This window comes from Zootermopsis nevadensis, unplaced genomic scaffold (assembly GCF_977971745.1).
Source record: "Zootermopsis nevadensis isolate Lab colony 2312 unplaced genomic scaffold, Znev_1.0 Znev_ptg000026l, whole genome shotgun sequence".
NCBI lineage: Eukaryota > Metazoa > Arthropoda > Insecta > Blattodea > Termopsidae > Zootermopsis > Zootermopsis nevadensis.
In genome coordinates, this window is record NW_028259158.1 from 76,892 (window position 1) to 94,425 (window position 17,534).

Below are 17,534 nucleotides of genomic sequence, written 5' to 3' on the forward strand. Positions count from 1 at the left end.
ACTATTTAAGAAATGGAGAAAAGTGAGAGAAGACGTACTAACACCAACAAGGTAATCTGATACTGATAAGAATACTCATTCGAGTCAAACTGCTTACGAAAACTGACGCCTCTGTGTTTAAATTATATTTAGGCGATAAGTACAATGAAAGGAAGGGGTTAAAAGACTTGAGTAAGACACAAAATTAACCACGTTTTTTGGGGGGGTGGGTTAGTTTAGTTTTTTACTCAAGATTTTAACAAATTAATATACAAAAACCTCAGAATTTTAAATTTTAAAAAGAAATGCAAAACTTGCTTTACGTATAGATTACAGATATACATAAAGCTTAAAAAATTTCAGCAGAGATGAAAGCATCTACGGAATAGTAAGAGTGAGTGAAGAGGTAATATTTCAATGCAGGCTTGAATACATTTATAGCATAATTGTAGACTTTTAAATTGTTGGTGGAAGATTATTAAATAACTTGATACCTGTATGGTAGACACCTTTTTGATATTTAGTAAGGTTTGGATTTGGCACATAGAGATCATGTTTCCATCTTGTATTTAAATTATGTACATCTGTATTTCTTTTAAATTTATCTAAGTTTTCCACCACACATGATAGACAGAAGAGTATAAATTCACTTGCAAGTGGAAGTATATTAAATTTACGAAATAATTTTCTACAAGATACCCTGCTTTTGACACCGGCCATTATTCTAATTAATTTGTTTTGCATGTTAAAAGTTGTCAGTGGAACCATGGTTCCGGATAATTTGACGTAAGTACGTCACACCTGCTTTACTCGATTGCATTTCTTTTTAAAATTTAAAATTCTGAGGTTTTTGTATATTAATTTGTTAAAATCTTGAGTAAAAAACTAAACTAACACCCCCCCCCAAAGAGGTGGTTAATTTTGTGTCTTACTCAAGTCTTTTAACCCCTTCCTTTCATTGTATTTATCGCCTAAATATAATTTAAACACAGAGGCGTCAGTTTTCGAAAGCAGTTTGACTTGAATGAGTATTATTATCAGTATCAGATTACCTTCTCTCACTTTTCTCCATTTCTTAAATAGTTTTCTGTCGCTGTTCGGAGACGATGTGCTGCTTGTAGAGCAGTGATCATGCGACTGGCTTGGTATTTATTTATTACGTTATTTGTTTACTCGGCATTGTTGTGTTTCTATACCAACACAACAATGCAGAGTATAATAAAATATCTGTTGACATTGTTTAAAGACGTCACCTTCTGTCACCGGGATATAAAAGACACACAATTGAAAATATATAAATCACTTTTATATTACTGTTAATTAAATTAAGCAATGAAGCTATAACACACCCAACAGTTATTTACCATCACAGTTTCTAGAGTTCACCTCAGTGAACAATACAAAACACATACGGATGTGTTCAAGGTCGTATTTTTCTGTGTTCATTGTACACGATTTTCAGATTCTGTAATACTACAGATTCAGAAATATAAGATATGAAATGTTGACAGATGAACCACGGTTCCGGAGAATCTGACGTAAATACGTCTCTATAATGTAATGTAATGTAATAATTCTTACATAAGGTAAGTACCTGTGATATTCTGAAACGTTTTTACCAGCACAAAATTATGTATTCTACGACGAACTTATTCTACAGCCGATTCACAGCTCAGCTCTTTCCGCAATAACGAAAGCGGATTGTTGACGGCAGTAATGAAACACAACAATGACGAGTAAACAGATCACGTAACAATTAGTTTCTTAGATAACATAATACTTTGTCGGTCCGTATTTGCACATTGTCTATATGGATCTTACACATCTTCGTTATTAATCTTTTGGAGAAATTCAACGGACAGTAAGAAAGTTTTTGACGTAAATACGTCTATATTTTAGTGTCAGTGTCATTCGGCGAAAATGTAACGAAAAAGTGTAACTTCATTGTTATGTTACCTGGGAAACGTCATCTGTTTATCAACAAATAAACAACAATGGTTACCTACATAGTTACCTTACATTACATTTATCTACCATAGACCCATCTTAAGCGTAACTAATTCAAGTTAAATAAGCAATGTCTTAATCAAACTTTACTCGATTGTAAAGCAGGTGTGACGTATTTACGTCAAATTATCCGGAACCATGGTTCCACTGACAACTTTTTACATGCAAAACAAATTAATTAGAATAATGGCCGGTGTCAAAAGCAGGGTATCTTGTAGAAAATTATTTCGTAAATTTAATATACTTCCACTTGCAAGTGAATTTATACTCTGCTGTCTATCATGTGTGGTGCAAAACTTAGATAAATTTAAAAGAAATACAGATGTACATAATTTAAATACAAGATGGAAACGTGATCTCTATGTGCCAAATCCTAACCTTACTAAATATCAAAAAGGAGTCTACTATACAGGTATCAAGTTATTTAATAATCTTCCACCAACAGTTAAAAGTCTAAGTTATTATATAAAGGTTTAAGCCTGCATTGAAATATTACCTCTTCACTCACTCTTACTATTCCGTAGATGCTTTCATCTCTGCTGAACATTTTTAAGCTTTATGTATAGCTATAATCTTTACGTAAAGCAAGTTTTGCATTTCTTTTTAAAATTTAGAATTCTGAGGTTTTTGTATATTAATTTGTTAAAATCTTGAGTAAGAAACTAAACTAACCTCCCCCCCCTTCGGAGGGTTTTTTTTGTGTCTTACTCAAGTCTTTTAACCCCTTCCTTTCATTGTATTTATCGCCTAAATATAATTTAAACACAGAGGCGTCAGTTTTCGTAAGCAGTTTCACTTGAATGAGTATTATTATCAGTATCAGATTACCTTCTCTCACTTTTCTCCATTTCTTAAATAGTTTTCTGTCGCTGTTCGGAGACGATGTGCTGCTTGTAGAGCAGTGATAATGCGACTGGCTTGGTATTTTTTGATTTCTTTGTTGTGAAGCGTTATTTGTTTAATCGGCATTGTTGTGTTTCTATACCAACACAACAATGCAGAGTATAAACAAATATCTGTTGACATTGTTTGAAGACGTCATTTCCTGAAGACAACGAAAATCACAAATTTTTATAGTAGAAGACTAGAGTAGGTCGCTCCTTCCGGAGCGCGTTCTCTTATCTGATATTCTACGTCTTTACGTCGCTGTTCTTGTTCAGTCAACTTTCTACGTCCATCCCCACCCTTGCAAATCTTCGTCTTAAAATCGATCATAATAGTTTTCGTAATCGTAATATATCGAATGAGGATCAGTTTACCTTGTGAAGTTGTTGGAGTTGGTACTTCAAATACTTGATGACGTCTTCTTTCGCTTTTCTGATGTTTTAAGCCAACTGTCAGTCGATAATCAAGATTGCGGTCTGCTGCTTCTGGAGCAGTGATAATGCGACTGGCTTGATATTTTTTGATTTCTTTGTTGTGAAGCGTTATTTGTTTACTCGGCATTGTTGTGTTTCTATACCAACACAACAATGCAGAGTATAAACAAATATCTGTTGACATTGTTGATTGATGACGACGAAATCACAAATTTTTATAATAAAAATAAAAAAAAGATATTTCAGCTACCACAGACCCATCTTAAGCGTAACTAATTCAGGTTAAATAAGCAAAGTCTTAATCAAACTTATCTCAATTGTACAGCATGTATGAAGGGAATATTTAGAATAAAGCCAATATATAAACTTCCTTTCCGTAAAGACGTATTTACGTCAAATTCTCCGGAACCGTGGTTCCACTATCACTTTCATTTTTTTTTTGGTGGGGGGGGGTGTCTACTCGATCGTGACTCTGCGTATGCACTTTCGGTGCCCACAACGAAGCTGAAAGCCAGGGCTGGGGCTCCGACGTGCTGGGAGTGGTGACGAACTCCTGTAATCCAACTACTTAGAGGCTAATTGTTGAGAAATGACTTGAGGTTGGGAGTTCTGGTGTTCTGTGTCCCACAGCTAAGCTCGGTATCAATATGGACACCCTGGGGGGAGCCCGGGGCGGCCAGGTTGTTTAAGGAGGGGTGGATCGGGCCAGAGAGGAAACTCACCCGTATGATGCTGTAATGGGATCGCGCATGAAGACTGGGAGCTGCTTTAGAGCAGACCGGAAGTCACCTGTGATCGGAGCTACCGGCACCTGTACTACGACAACCCCGGCCCAGGGAGCATTTTTTGGAGGGGGGGGGAGGATGAGCCATGTCTCATGGCTCGAGTAGCCTATCTGCTCTCTCGAAGATCTTTGGAGTCGGCGGCTTCGAGACCCAGATGAGACAGCAGGGCAGACAGTCTGTGTGTGTGTGTGTGTCCGCCGGGCAGAGAACGACTCAGCTTGGAGACAGATAGGTCTGATATTTTTTGGGTTGTTACCCCCTACCGGAGCCTGAGCCTTGGGAGTTTGTTCTCCTTTTGAATTTATATATATTTTTATTAAATATCCCTTGTTGTTTAATCGGGGGTTCATTTATTAAGTTTTTTGGCTTAACCGCTATTACCATCCCACAACCGTACCACCTCCCGGCCTGGGATAATTTGGTCCAGTCACGAGAGCCAGTAGGGCTGAATTGCCACTTCACAGATTTTGCAATTATGGAGAAGAATGTTCATTCCAAATTAAAACAAATATATTCTGCAGAGAACTTGTGAGACCTACTGATGTTTTAATACTCCAATTTATATGATGAACTATCATTATTTATAAATTAACAATCATTCCATTTATTTAACTATTTCCATGCATAATTTATCAAATTTAACTTTAAATTCACATAATCTGTATGTATGCTTTTTAACCTATGAAAAAGCATTTTTTAAATATATATCATAATAGAAAATTTCAAAGCCTAACTCCACTAATCAAACATAAAAATGAAAACTAAAAACTAAAAGGTAGATTTCCTGTTCCACATTCTAATAAATATGAAATCTGAATATTCTTCAAACATGGCCACTCTCCAGCAATAAAACTTGGTTTCTGGAGACCACAGCCCAAAATTGGAAGAAATCTGTACAATATTTATGACAATGGAAATAAAACAATTATATCAATTATTTATTTTAATCCGTCTGATCACAATATAATTTTATTTAAAATTTATTATAATTAAGATAATAAAATATCATTCATATTCCTTATCGATTGATCGATTTACATTTCGGAACAAACAAACAAACAAAACAATTACTTCTTTAAAACAGGGAAGGAAAACCCTGACAGAAAACCAAGGGTTGAAGGGGCTGCATAGGAAAAGAGAAACCAATCCTTCTAAGGGAAAGAACCCGGAATAAAAACTTCTGGAGGACTATGGGGGTTGGACATCGGGCTAAGAACCCAATTCTGGAAGAAGCTGACACACTGAAAGGGCCGTAGTGGTAAAGAAGAAGAAGAAGGACATGTAATGAATATCGAAACTTTCATTAGGTTTGTACGTCTTCCTCCTCTGTGTGTGTGTGTGCGTGTGCGCGCGCGCTTGGGTGTGTGTGTGGCGTGTGGGGCGTCTGGGGCGTGGTGTGGGGGTGGTGTCTTGTCGTGTGGTGTGGTGTGGTGTGGTGTGGTGTGGTGTGCAGTCGTGTAGTGTCGTGTCGTGTGGTGTGCTGACGTGTCGCGTGGTGTGTCGTCTCGTGTGGCGTCGTCTCGTGTGGCGTCGTCTCGTGTGGCGTCCTCTCGTGTGGCGTCCTCTCGTGTGGCGTCGTGTCGTGTGGCGTCGTGTCGTGTGGCGTCGTCTCGTGTGGCGTCGTCTCGTGTCGTGTGGTGTCGGCCCACACCACAGTACACCACACGACACGACAGCACACGACGACACGACACGACGCGACACGACTGCAGAACACACCACACAACACACCAAACCACACGATACAACACGACAGGACACCAGGCCCCACACGCCCCACGCCACATACACACACCCAAACGCTCGCGCGCGCACGCAGACACACACAAAGGAAGAATACATACAAACAAAATGAAAGTTTCGAATTTCTTCATTACATGTGCGCTTCTGCTCCAACCTCTTCTTCTCTAGCACTACGGCCCTTTCAGTGTGTGAGCTTCTTCCAGAATTGGGTTGGTAGTCCGATGTGCACCCCCCCCCACCGTCCTCCATAAGTTTTTATTCCGGGTTCTTTCCCTTAGAAGGACTGGTTTCTCTATCCCAATGCAGCCCCTTCTACCCTTGGTTTTCTGTCAGGGTTTTCCTTCCCTTAGCCTTTGGGGATTCCTCCCCTACCCACAAGGCAGTGGGGGCACTGAGCTCATGTGGTATTTGATGGGTGTAGCCTGCCACCAGCTACACTCCCACGCTCTCCGGTCTTGCCGCCTCGGTCCGGGACTGCCCCTTATTCGCAGCTAACCCTCATATCACTATCCGCCACCTGTCGCCCGCCCAGTACCTGAGGCTCGCCCTGGATTACGACTGAAATAAACAAACACGACGTTACGGATACGGATCCTACACATCTCCGTTACACTTTTTCGCCGAATGACCCTTCCGTGTAGACGTATTTACGTCAAAATCATTGCTTTATATTATGGAACTCTTAAGGTTCATTGTCGTGTTCAGATCATCCACCTACCTAAAGTCAATTGAATCTGTTAAATTTTGTGCGGTACATGTCTCAACCATCTCATACTCCTTGAATTAATCACTCTAAAATGTTAAATTGAATCATAAGTATGAAGTTCCCCATTGAGTAAGAAACTAAACTAACCCCCCCCAAAGGGGTGGTTAGTTTTGTGTCTTATCCAAGTGTTTTAACCCTTGAATGCGCAGTATGACTTGAATGAGTATTATTATCAGTATCAGATTACCTTGTTGGTGTCAGTACGTCTTCTCTCACTTTTCTCCATTTCTTAAATAGTTTTCTGTCGCTGTTCGGAGACGATGTGCTGCTTGTAGAGCAGTGATCATGCGACTGGCTTCGTATTTGTTTATTTATTACGTTATTTGTTTACTCGGCATTGTTGTGTTTCTATACCAACACAACAATGCAGAGTATAAACAAATATCTGTTGACATTGTTTGAAGACGTCACCTTCTGTCACCGGTATCTAAAAGACAGACACAATTGAAAATATATAAATCACTTTATATTACTGTTAATTTAATTAAGCAATGAAGCTATAACACACCCATCACAGTTTCTAGAGTTCACCTCAGTGAACAATACAAAACACATACGAATGTGTTCAAGGTCTAAAATTTGGGTTTGCATTTTTCTGTGTTCATTGTACACGATTTTCAGATTCCGTAATACTACAGATTCAGAAATATAAGATATGAAATGTTGACAGATGAACCACGGTTCCGGAGAATCTGACGTAAATACGTCTCTATAATGTAATGTAATGTAATAATTCTTATATAAGATAAGTACCTGTGATATTCTAAAACGTTTTTACCAGCACAAAATTATCTATTCTACGACGCACTTATTCTACAGCCGATTCACAGCTCAGCGCTTTCCGCAATAACGAAAGCGGATTGTTGACGGCAGTAATGTAACACAACAATGCCGAGTAAACAGATCACGTAGCAATTAGTTTCTTAGATAACATAACTTCATTGTTATATTACCTGGGAAACGTCAAACTTCATTGATATGTTACCTGGGAAACGTCAAACTTCATTGATATGTTACCTGGGAAACGTCAAACTTCATTGATATGTTACCTGGGAAACGTCATCTGTTTATCAACAAATAAACAACAATGGTTACCTACATAGATACCTTACATTACATTACATTACATTCATCTACCACAGACCCATCTTAAGCGTAACTAATTCAATTTAAATAAGCAATGTCTTAATCAAACTTTACTCGATTGTAAAGCAGGTGTGACGTATTTACGTCAAATTATCCGGAACCATGGTTCCACTGACAACTTTTTACATGCAAAACAAATTAATTAGAATAATGGCCGGTGTCAAAAGCAGGGTATCTTGTAGAAAATTATTTCGTAAATTTAATATGCTTCCACTTGCAAGTGAATTTATACTCTGCTGTCTATCATGTGTGGTGGAAAACTTAGATAAATTTAAAAGAAATACAGATGTACATAATTTAAATACAAGATGGAAACATGATCTCTATGTGCCAAATCCTAACCTTACTAAATATCAAAAAGGAGTCTACCATACAGGTATCAAGTTATTTAATAATCTTCCACCAACAATTTAAAAGTCTACAATTATGCTATAAAGGTATTCAAGCCTGCATTGAAATATTACCTCTTCACTCACTCTTACTATTCCGTAGATGCTTTCATTTCTGCTGAAATTTTTTAAGCTTTATGTATATCTGTAATCTATACGTAAAGCAAGTTTTGCATTTCTTTTTAAAATTTAAAATTCTGAGGTTTTTGTATATTAATTTGTTAAAATCTTGAGTAAAAAACTAAACTAACCCCCCCCCAAAGGGATGGTTAATTTTGTGTCTTACTCAAGTCTTTTAACCCCTTCCTTTCATTGTATTTATCGCCTAAATATAATTTAAACAAAGAGGCGTCAGTTTTCGTAAGCAGAATGACTTGAATGAGTATTCTTATCAGTATCAGATTACCTTGTTGGTGTTAGTACGTCTTCTCTCACTTTTCTTCATTTCTTAAATAGTTTTCTGTCGCTGTTCGGAGACGATGTGCTGCTTGTAGAGCAGTGATCATGCGACTGGCTTGGTATTTGTTTATTTATTACGTTATTTGTTTACTCGGCATTGTTGTGTTTCTATACCAACACAACAATGCAGAGTATAAACAAATATCTGTTGCCATTGTTTGAAGACGTCACCTTCTGTCACCGGGATCTAAAAGACACACAATTGAAAATATATAAATCACTTTCATATTACTGTTAATTAAATTAAGCAATGAAGCTATAACACACCCAACACAGTTTCTAGAGTTCACCTCAGTGAACAATACAAAACACATACGGATGTGTTCAAGGTCGTATTTTTCTGTGTTCATTGTACACGATTTTCAGATTCTGTAATACTACATATTCAGATATATAAGATATGAATTGTTGACAGAGGAACTACGGTTCCGGAGAATCTGACGTAAATACGTCTCTATAATGTAATGTAATGTAATAATTCTTACATAAGATAAGTACCTGTGATATTCTAAAACGTTTTTACCAGCACAAAATTATCTATTCTACGACGCACTTATTCTACAGCCGATTCACAGCTCAGTTCTTTCCGCAATAACGAAAGCGGATTGTTGACGGCAGTAATGTAACACAACGATGCCGAGTAAACAGATCACGTAGCAATTAGTTTCTTAGGTAACATAACCATTGTTATGTTACCTGGGAAACGTCAAACTTCATTGATATGTTACCTGGAAAACGTCAAACTTCATTGATATGTTACCTGGAAAACGTCAAAATTCATTGATATGTTACCTGGGAAACGTCATCTGTTTATCAACAAATAAACAACAATGGTTACCTACATAGTTACCTTACATTACATTACATTACATTCATCTACCACAGACCCATCTTAAGCGTAACTAATTCAAGTTAAATAAGCAATGTCTTAATCAAACTTTACTCGATTTTAAAGCAAGTGTGACGTATTTACGTCAAATTATCCGGAACCATGGTTCCACTGACAACTTTTTACATGCAAAACAAATTAATTAGAATAATGGCCGGTGTCAAAAGCAGGGTATCTTGTAGAAAATTATTTCGTAAATTTAATATACTTCCACTTGCAAGTGAATTTATACTCTGCTGTCTATCATGTGTGGTGGAAAACTTAGATAAATTTAAAAGAAATACAGATGTACATAATTTAAATACAAGATGGAAACGTGATCTCTATGTGCCAAATCCTAACCTTACTAAATATGAAAAAGAAGTCTACTATACAGGTATCAAGTTGTTTAATAATCTTCCAACAGTTAAAAGTCTAAGTTATTATATAAAGGTATAAGCCTGCATTGAAATATTACCTCTTCACTCACTCTTACTATTCCGTAGATGCTTTCATCTCTGCTGAACATTTTTAAGCTTTATGTATAGCTATAATCTATACGTAAAGCAAGTTTTGCATTTATTTTTAAAATTTAAAATTCTGAGGTTTTTGTATATTAATTTGTTAAAATCTTGAGTAAGAAACTAAACTAACCCCCCCCCCTTCGGAGGGTTTTTTTTTGTGTCTTACTCAAGTCTTTTAACCCCTTCCTTTCATTGTATTTATCGCCTAAATATAATTTAAACACAGAGGCGTCAGTTTTCGTAAGCAGTTTGACTTGAATGAGTATTATTATCAGTATCAGATTACCTTCTCTCACTTTTCTCCATTTCTTAAATAGTTTTCTGTCGCTGTTCGGAGACGATGTGCTGCTTGTAGAGCAGTGATAATGCGACTGGCTTGGTATTTTTTGATTTCTTTGTTGTGAAGCGTTATTTGTTTACTCGGCATTGTTGTGTTTCTATACCAACACAACAATGCAGAGTATAAACAAATATCTGTTGACATTGTTTGAAGACGTCATTTCCTGAAGACAACGAAAATCACAAATTTTTATAGTAGAAGACTAGAGCAGGGCGCTCCTTCCGGAGCGCGTTCTCTAATCTGATATTCTACGTCTTTACGTCGCTGTTCTTGTTCAGTCAACTTTCTACGTCCATCCCCACCCTTGCAAATCTTCGTCTTAAAATCGATCATAATAGTTTTCGTAATCGTAATATATCGAATGAGGATCAGTTTACCTTGTGAAGTTGTTGGAGTTGGTACTTCAAATACTTGACGACGTCTTCTTTCGCTTTTCTGATGTTTTAAGCCAACTGTCAGTCGATAATCAAGATTGCGGTCTGCTGCTTCTGGAGCAGTGATAATGCGACTGGCTTGATATTTTTTGATTTCTTTGTTGTGAAGCGTTATTTGTTTACTCGGCATTGTTGTGTTTCTATACCAACACAACAATGCAGAGTATAAACAAATATCTGTTGACATTGTTGATTGATGACGACGAAATCACAAATTTTTATAGTAAAAATAAAAAAAAGATATTTCAGCTACCACAGACCCATCTTAAGCGTAACTAATTCAGGTTAAATAAGCAAAGTCTTAATCAAACTTATCTCAATTGTACAGCATGTATGAAGGGAATATTTAGAATAAAGCCAATATATAAACTTCCTTTCCGTAAAGACGTATTTACGTCAAATTCTCCGGAACCGTGGTTCCACTATCACTTTCATTTTTTTTTTGGTGGGGGGGTGTCTACTCGGTCGTGACTCTGCGTATGCACTTTCGGTGCTCACAACGAAGCTGAAAGCCAGGGCTGGGTCTCCGACGTGCTGGGAGTGGTGACGAACTCCTGTAATCCAACTACTTAGAGGCTAAGTGTTGAGAAATGACTTGAGGTTGGGAGTTCTGGTGTTCTGTGTCCCACAGCTAAGCTCGGTATCAATATGGACACCCTGGGGGGAGCCCGGGGCGGCCAGGTTGTTTAAGGAGGGGTGGATCGGGCCAGAGAGGAAACTCACCCGTATGATGCTGTAATGGGATCGCGCATGAAGACTGGGAGCTGCTTTAGAGCAGACCGGAAGTCACTTGTGATCGGAGCTACCGGCACCTGTACTACGACAACCCCGGCCCAGGGAGCATTTTTTGGAGGGGGGGGAGGATGAGCCATGTCTCATGGCTCGAGTAGCCTATCTGCTCTCTCGAAGATCTTTGGAGTCGGCGGCTTCGAGACCCAGATGAGACAGCAGGGCAGACAGTCTGTGTGTGTGTGTGTGTCCGCCGGGCAGAGAACGACTCAGCTTGGAGACAGATAGGTCTGATATTTTTTGGGTTGTTACCCCCTACCGGAGCCTGAGCCTTGGGAGTTTGTTCTCCTTTTGAATTTATATATATTTTTATTAAATATCCCTTGTTGTTTAATCGGGGGTTCATTTATTAAGTTTTTTGGCTTAACCGCTATTACCATCCCACAACCGTACCACCTCCCGGCCTGGGATAATTTGGTCCAGTCACGAGAGCCAGTAGGGCTGAATTGCCACTTCACAGATTTTGCAATTATGGAGAAGAATGTTCATTCCAAATTAAAACAAATATATTCTGCAGAGAACTTGTGAGACCTACTGATGTTTTAATACTCCAATTTATATGATGAACTATCATTATTTATAAATTAACAATCATTCCATTTATTTAACTATTTCCATGCATAATTTATCAAATTTAACTTTAAATTCACATAATCTGTATGTATGCTTTTTAACCTATGAAAAAGCATTTTTTAAATATATATCATAATAGAAAATTTCAAAGCCTAACTCCACTAATCAAACATAAAAATGAAAACTAAAAACTAAAAGGTAGATTTCCTGTTCCACATTCTAATAAATATGAAATCTGAATATTCTTCAAACATGGCCACTCTCCAGCAATAAAACTTGGTTTCTGGAGACCACAGCCCAAAATTGGAAGAAATCTGTACAATATTTATGACAATGGAAATAAAACAATTATATCAATTATTTATTTTAATCCGTCTGATCACAATATAATTTTATTTAAAATTTATTATAATTAAGATAATAAAATATCATTCATATTCCTTATCGATTGATCGATTTACATTTCGGAACAAACAAACAAACAAAACAATTACTTCTTTAAAACAGGGAAGGAAAACCCTGACAGAAAACCAAGGGTTGAAGGGGCTGCATAGGAAAAGAGAAACCAATCCTTCTAAGGGAAAGAACCCGGAATAAAAACTTCTGGAGGACTATGGGGGTTGGACATCGGGCTAAGAACCCAATTCTGGAAGAAGCTGACACACTGAAAGGGCCGTAGTGGTAAAGAAGAAGAAGAAGGACATGTAATGAATATCGAAACTTTCATTAGGTTTGTACGTCTTCCTCCTCTGTGTGTGTGTGTGCGTGTGCGCGCGCGCTTGGGTGTGTGTGTGGCGTGTGGGGCGTCTGGGGCGTGGTGTGGGGGTGGTGTCTTGTCGTGTGGTGTGGTGTGGTGTGGTGTGGTGTGGTGTGGTGTGCAGTCGTGTAGTGTCGTGTCGTGTGGTGTGCTGACGTGTCGCGTGGTGTGTCGTCTCGTGTGGCGTCGTCTCGTGTGGCGTCGTCTCGTGTGGCGTCCTCTCGTGTGGCGTCCTCTCGTGTGGCGTCGTGTCGTGTGGCGTCGTGTCGTGTGGCGTCGTCTCGTGTGGCGTCGTCTCGTGTCGTGTGGTGTCGGCCCACACCACAGTACACCACACGACACGACAGCACACGACGACACGACACGACGCGACACGACTGCAGAACACACCACACAACACACCAAACCACACGATACAACACGACAGGACACCAGGCCCCACACGCCCCACGCCCCACGCCACATACACACACCCAAACGCTCGCGCGCGCACGCAGACACACACAAAGGAAGAATACATACAAACAAAATGAAAGTTTCGAATTTCTTCATTACATGTGCGCTTCTGCTCCAACCTCTTCTTCTCTAGCACTACGGCCCTTTCAGTGTGTGAGCTTCTTCCAGAATTGGGTTGGTAGTCCGATGTGCACCCCCCCCACCGTCCTCCATAAGTTTTTATTCCGGGTTCTTTCCCTTAGAAGGACTGGTTTCTCTATCCCAATGCAGCCCCTTCTACCCTTGGTTTTCTGTCAGGGTTTTCCTTCCCTTAGCCTTTGGGGATTCCTCCCCTACCCACAAGGCAGTGGGGGCACTGAGCTCATGTGGTATTTGATGGGTGTAGCCTGCCACCAGCTACACTCCCACGCTCTCCGGTCTTGCCGCCTCGGTCCGGGACTGCCCCTTATTCGCAGCTAACCCTCATATCACTATCCGCCACCTGTCGCCCGCCCAGTACCTGAGGCTCGCCCTGGATTACGACTGAAATAAACAAACACGACGTTACGGATACGGATCCTACACATCTCCGTTACACTTTTTCGCCGAATGACCCTTCCGTGTAGACGTATTTACGTCAAAATCATTGCTTTATATTATGGAACTCTTAAGGTTCATTGTCGTGTTCAGATCATCCACCTAAATAAAGTCAATTGAATCTGTTAAATTTTGTGCGGTACATGTCTCAACCATCTCATACTCCTTGAATTAATCACTCTAAAATGTTAAATTGAATCATAAGTATGAAGTTCCCCATTGAGTAAGAAACTAAACTAACCCCCCCCAAAGGGGTGGTTAGTTTTGTGTCTTATCCAAGTGTTTTAACCCTTGAATGCGCAGTATGACTTGAATGAGTATTATTATCAGTATCAGATTACCTTGTTGGTGTCAGTACGTCTTCTCTCACTTTTCTCCATTTCTTAAATAGTTTTCTGTCGCTGTTCGGAGACGATGTGCTGCTTGTAGAGCAGTGATCATGCGACTGGCTTCGTATTTGTTTATTTATTACGTTATTTGTTTACTCGGCATTGTTGTGTTTCTATACCAACACAACAATGCAGAGTATAAACAAATATCTGTTGACATTGTTTGAAGACGTCACCTTCTGTCACCGGTATCTAAAAGACAGACACAATTGAAAATATATAAATCACTTTATATTACTGTTAATTTAATTAAGCAATGAAGCTATAACACACCCATCACAGTTTCTAGAGTTCACCTCAGTGAACAATACAAAACACATACCAATGTGTTCAAGGTCTAAAATTTGGGTTTGCATTTTTCTGTGTTCATTGTACACGATTTTCAGATTCCGTAATACTACAGATTCAGAAATATAAGATATGAAATGTTGACAGATGAACCACGGTTCCGGAGAATCTGACGTAAATACGTCTCTATAATGTAATGTAATGTAATAATTCTTATATAAGATAAGTACCTGTGATATTCTAAAACGTTTTTACCAGCACAAAATTATCTATTCTACGACGCACTTATTCTACAGCCGATTCACAGCTCAGCGCTTTCCGCAATAACGAAAGCGGATTGTTGACGGCAGTAATGTAACACAACAATGCCGAGTAAACAGATCACGTAGCAATTAGTTTCTTAGATAACATAACTTCATTGTTATATTACCTGGGAAACGTCAAACTTCATTGATATGTTACCTGGGAAACGTCAAACTTCATTGATATGTTACCTGGGAAACGTCAAACTTCATTGATATGTTACCTGGGAAACGTCATCTGTTTATCAACAAATAAACAATGGTTACCTACATAGTTACCTTACATTACATTACATTACATTCATCTACCACAGACCCATCTTAAGCGTAACTAATTCAATTTAAATAAGCAATGTCTTAATCAAACTTTACTCGATTGTAAAGCAGGTGTGACGTATTTACGTCAAATTATCCGGAACCATGGTTCCACTGACAACTTTTTACATGCAAAACAAATTAATTAGAATAATGGCCGGTGTCAAAAGCAGGGTATCTTGTAGAAAATTATTTCGTAAATTTAATATACTTCCACTTGCAAGTGAATTTATACTCTGCTGTCTATCATGTGTGGTGGAAAACTTAGATAAATTTAAAAGAAATACAGATGTACATAATTTAAATACAAGATGGAAACATGATCTCTATGTGCCAAATCCTAACCTTACTAAATATCAAAAAGGAGTCTACCATACAGGTATCAAGTTATTTAATAATCTTCCACCAACAATTTAAAAGTCTACAATTATGCTATAAAGGTATTCAAGCCTGCATTGAAATATTACCTCTTCACTCACTCTTACTATTCCGTAGATGCTTTCATCTCTGCTGAAATTTTTTAAGCTTTATGTATATCTGTAATCTATACGTAAAGCAAGTTTTGCATTTCTTTTTAAAATTTAAAATTCTGAGGTTTTTGTATATTAATTTGTTAAAATCTTGAGTAAAAAACTAAACTAACCCCCCCCCAAAGGGATGGTTAATTTTGTGTCTTACTCAAGTCTTTTAACCCCTTCCTTTCATTGTATTTATCGCCTAAATATAATTTAAACAAAGAGGCGTCAGTTTTCGTAAGCAGAATGACTTGAATGAGTATTCTTATCAGTATCAGATTACCTTGTTGGTGTTAGTACGTCTTCTCTCACTTTTCTTCATTTCTTAAATAGTTTTCTGTCGCTGTTCGGAGACGATGTGCTGCTTGTAGAGCAGTGATCATGCGACTGGCTTGGTATTTGTTTATTTATTACGTTATTTGTTTACTCGGCATTGTTGTGTTTCTATACCAACACAACAATGCAGAGTATAAACAAATATCTGTTGCCATTGTTTGAAGACGTCACCTTCTGTCACCGGGATCTAAAAGACACACAATTGAAAATATATAAATCACTTTTATATTACTGTTAATTAAATTAAGCAATGAAGCTATAACACACCCATCACAGTTTCTAGAGTTCACCTCAGTGAACAATACAAAACACATACGGATGTGTTCAAGGTCGTATTTTTCTGTGTTCATTGTACACGATTTTCAGATTCTGTAATACTACATATTCAGATATATAAGTTATGAAATGTTGACAGAGAAACTACGGTTCCGGAGAATCTGACGTAAATACGTCTCTATAATGTAATGTAATGTAATAATTCTTACATAAGATAAGTACCTGTGATATTCTAAAACGTTTTTACCAGCACAAAATTATCTATTCTACGACGCACTTATTCTACAGCCGATTCACAGCTCAGTTCTTTCCGCAATAACGAAAGCGGATTGTTGACGGCAGTAATGTAACGCAACAATGCCGAGTAAACAGATCACGTAGCAATTAGTTTCTTAGATAACATAACCATTGTTATGTTACCTGGGAAACGTCAAACTTCATTGATATGTTACCTGGGAAACGTCAAACTTCATTGATATGTTACCTGGAAAACGTCAAACTTCATTGATATGTTACCTGGGAAACGTCATCTGTTTATCAACAAATAAACAACAATGGTTACCTACATAGTTACCTTACATTACATTACATTACATTCATCTACCACAGACCCATCTTAAGCGTAACTAATTCAAGTTAAATAAGCAATGTCTTAATCAAACTTTACTCGATTTTAAAGCAAGTGTGACGTATTTACGTCAAATTATCCGGAACCATGGTTCCACTGACAACTTTTTACATGGAAAACAAATTAATTAGAATAATGGCCGGTGTCAAAAGCAGGGTATCTTGTAGAAAATTATTTCGTAAATTTAATATACTTCCACTTGCAAGTGAATTTATACTCTGCTGTCTATCATGTGTGGTGGAAAACTTAGATAAATTTAAAAGAAATACAGATGTACATAATTTAAATACAAGATGGAAACGTGATCTCTATGTGCCAAATCCTAACCTTACTAAATATCAAAAAGGAGTCTACTATACAGGTATCAAGTTGTTTAATAATCTTCCAACAGTTAAAAGTCTAAGTTATTATATAAAGGTATAAGCCTGCATTGAAATATTACCTCTTCACTTACTCTTACTATTCCGTAGATGCTTTCATCTCTGCTGAACATTTTTAAGCTTTATGTATAGCTATAATCTATACGTAAAGCAAGTTTTGCATTTCTTTTTAAAATTTAGAATTCTGAGGTTTTT

General features: G+C 37.9%; 1 protein-coding gene and 2 pseudogenes across 2 annotated transcripts in view; all 3 read left to right on the forward strand.

The window, feature by feature from the left end:
- The window catches only part of LOC110836404 (uncharacterized), a 343,621-nt gene that overhangs the window by 15,692 nt on the left and 310,395 nt on the right, over positions 1 to 17,534 (forward strand). The window lies entirely within an intron of this gene.
- LOC147872522 (signal recognition particle RNA) lies at positions 3,838 to 4,094 on the forward strand (annotated as a pseudogene).
- On the forward strand, positions 11,293 to 11,553 carry LOC147872523 (signal recognition particle RNA; annotated as a pseudogene).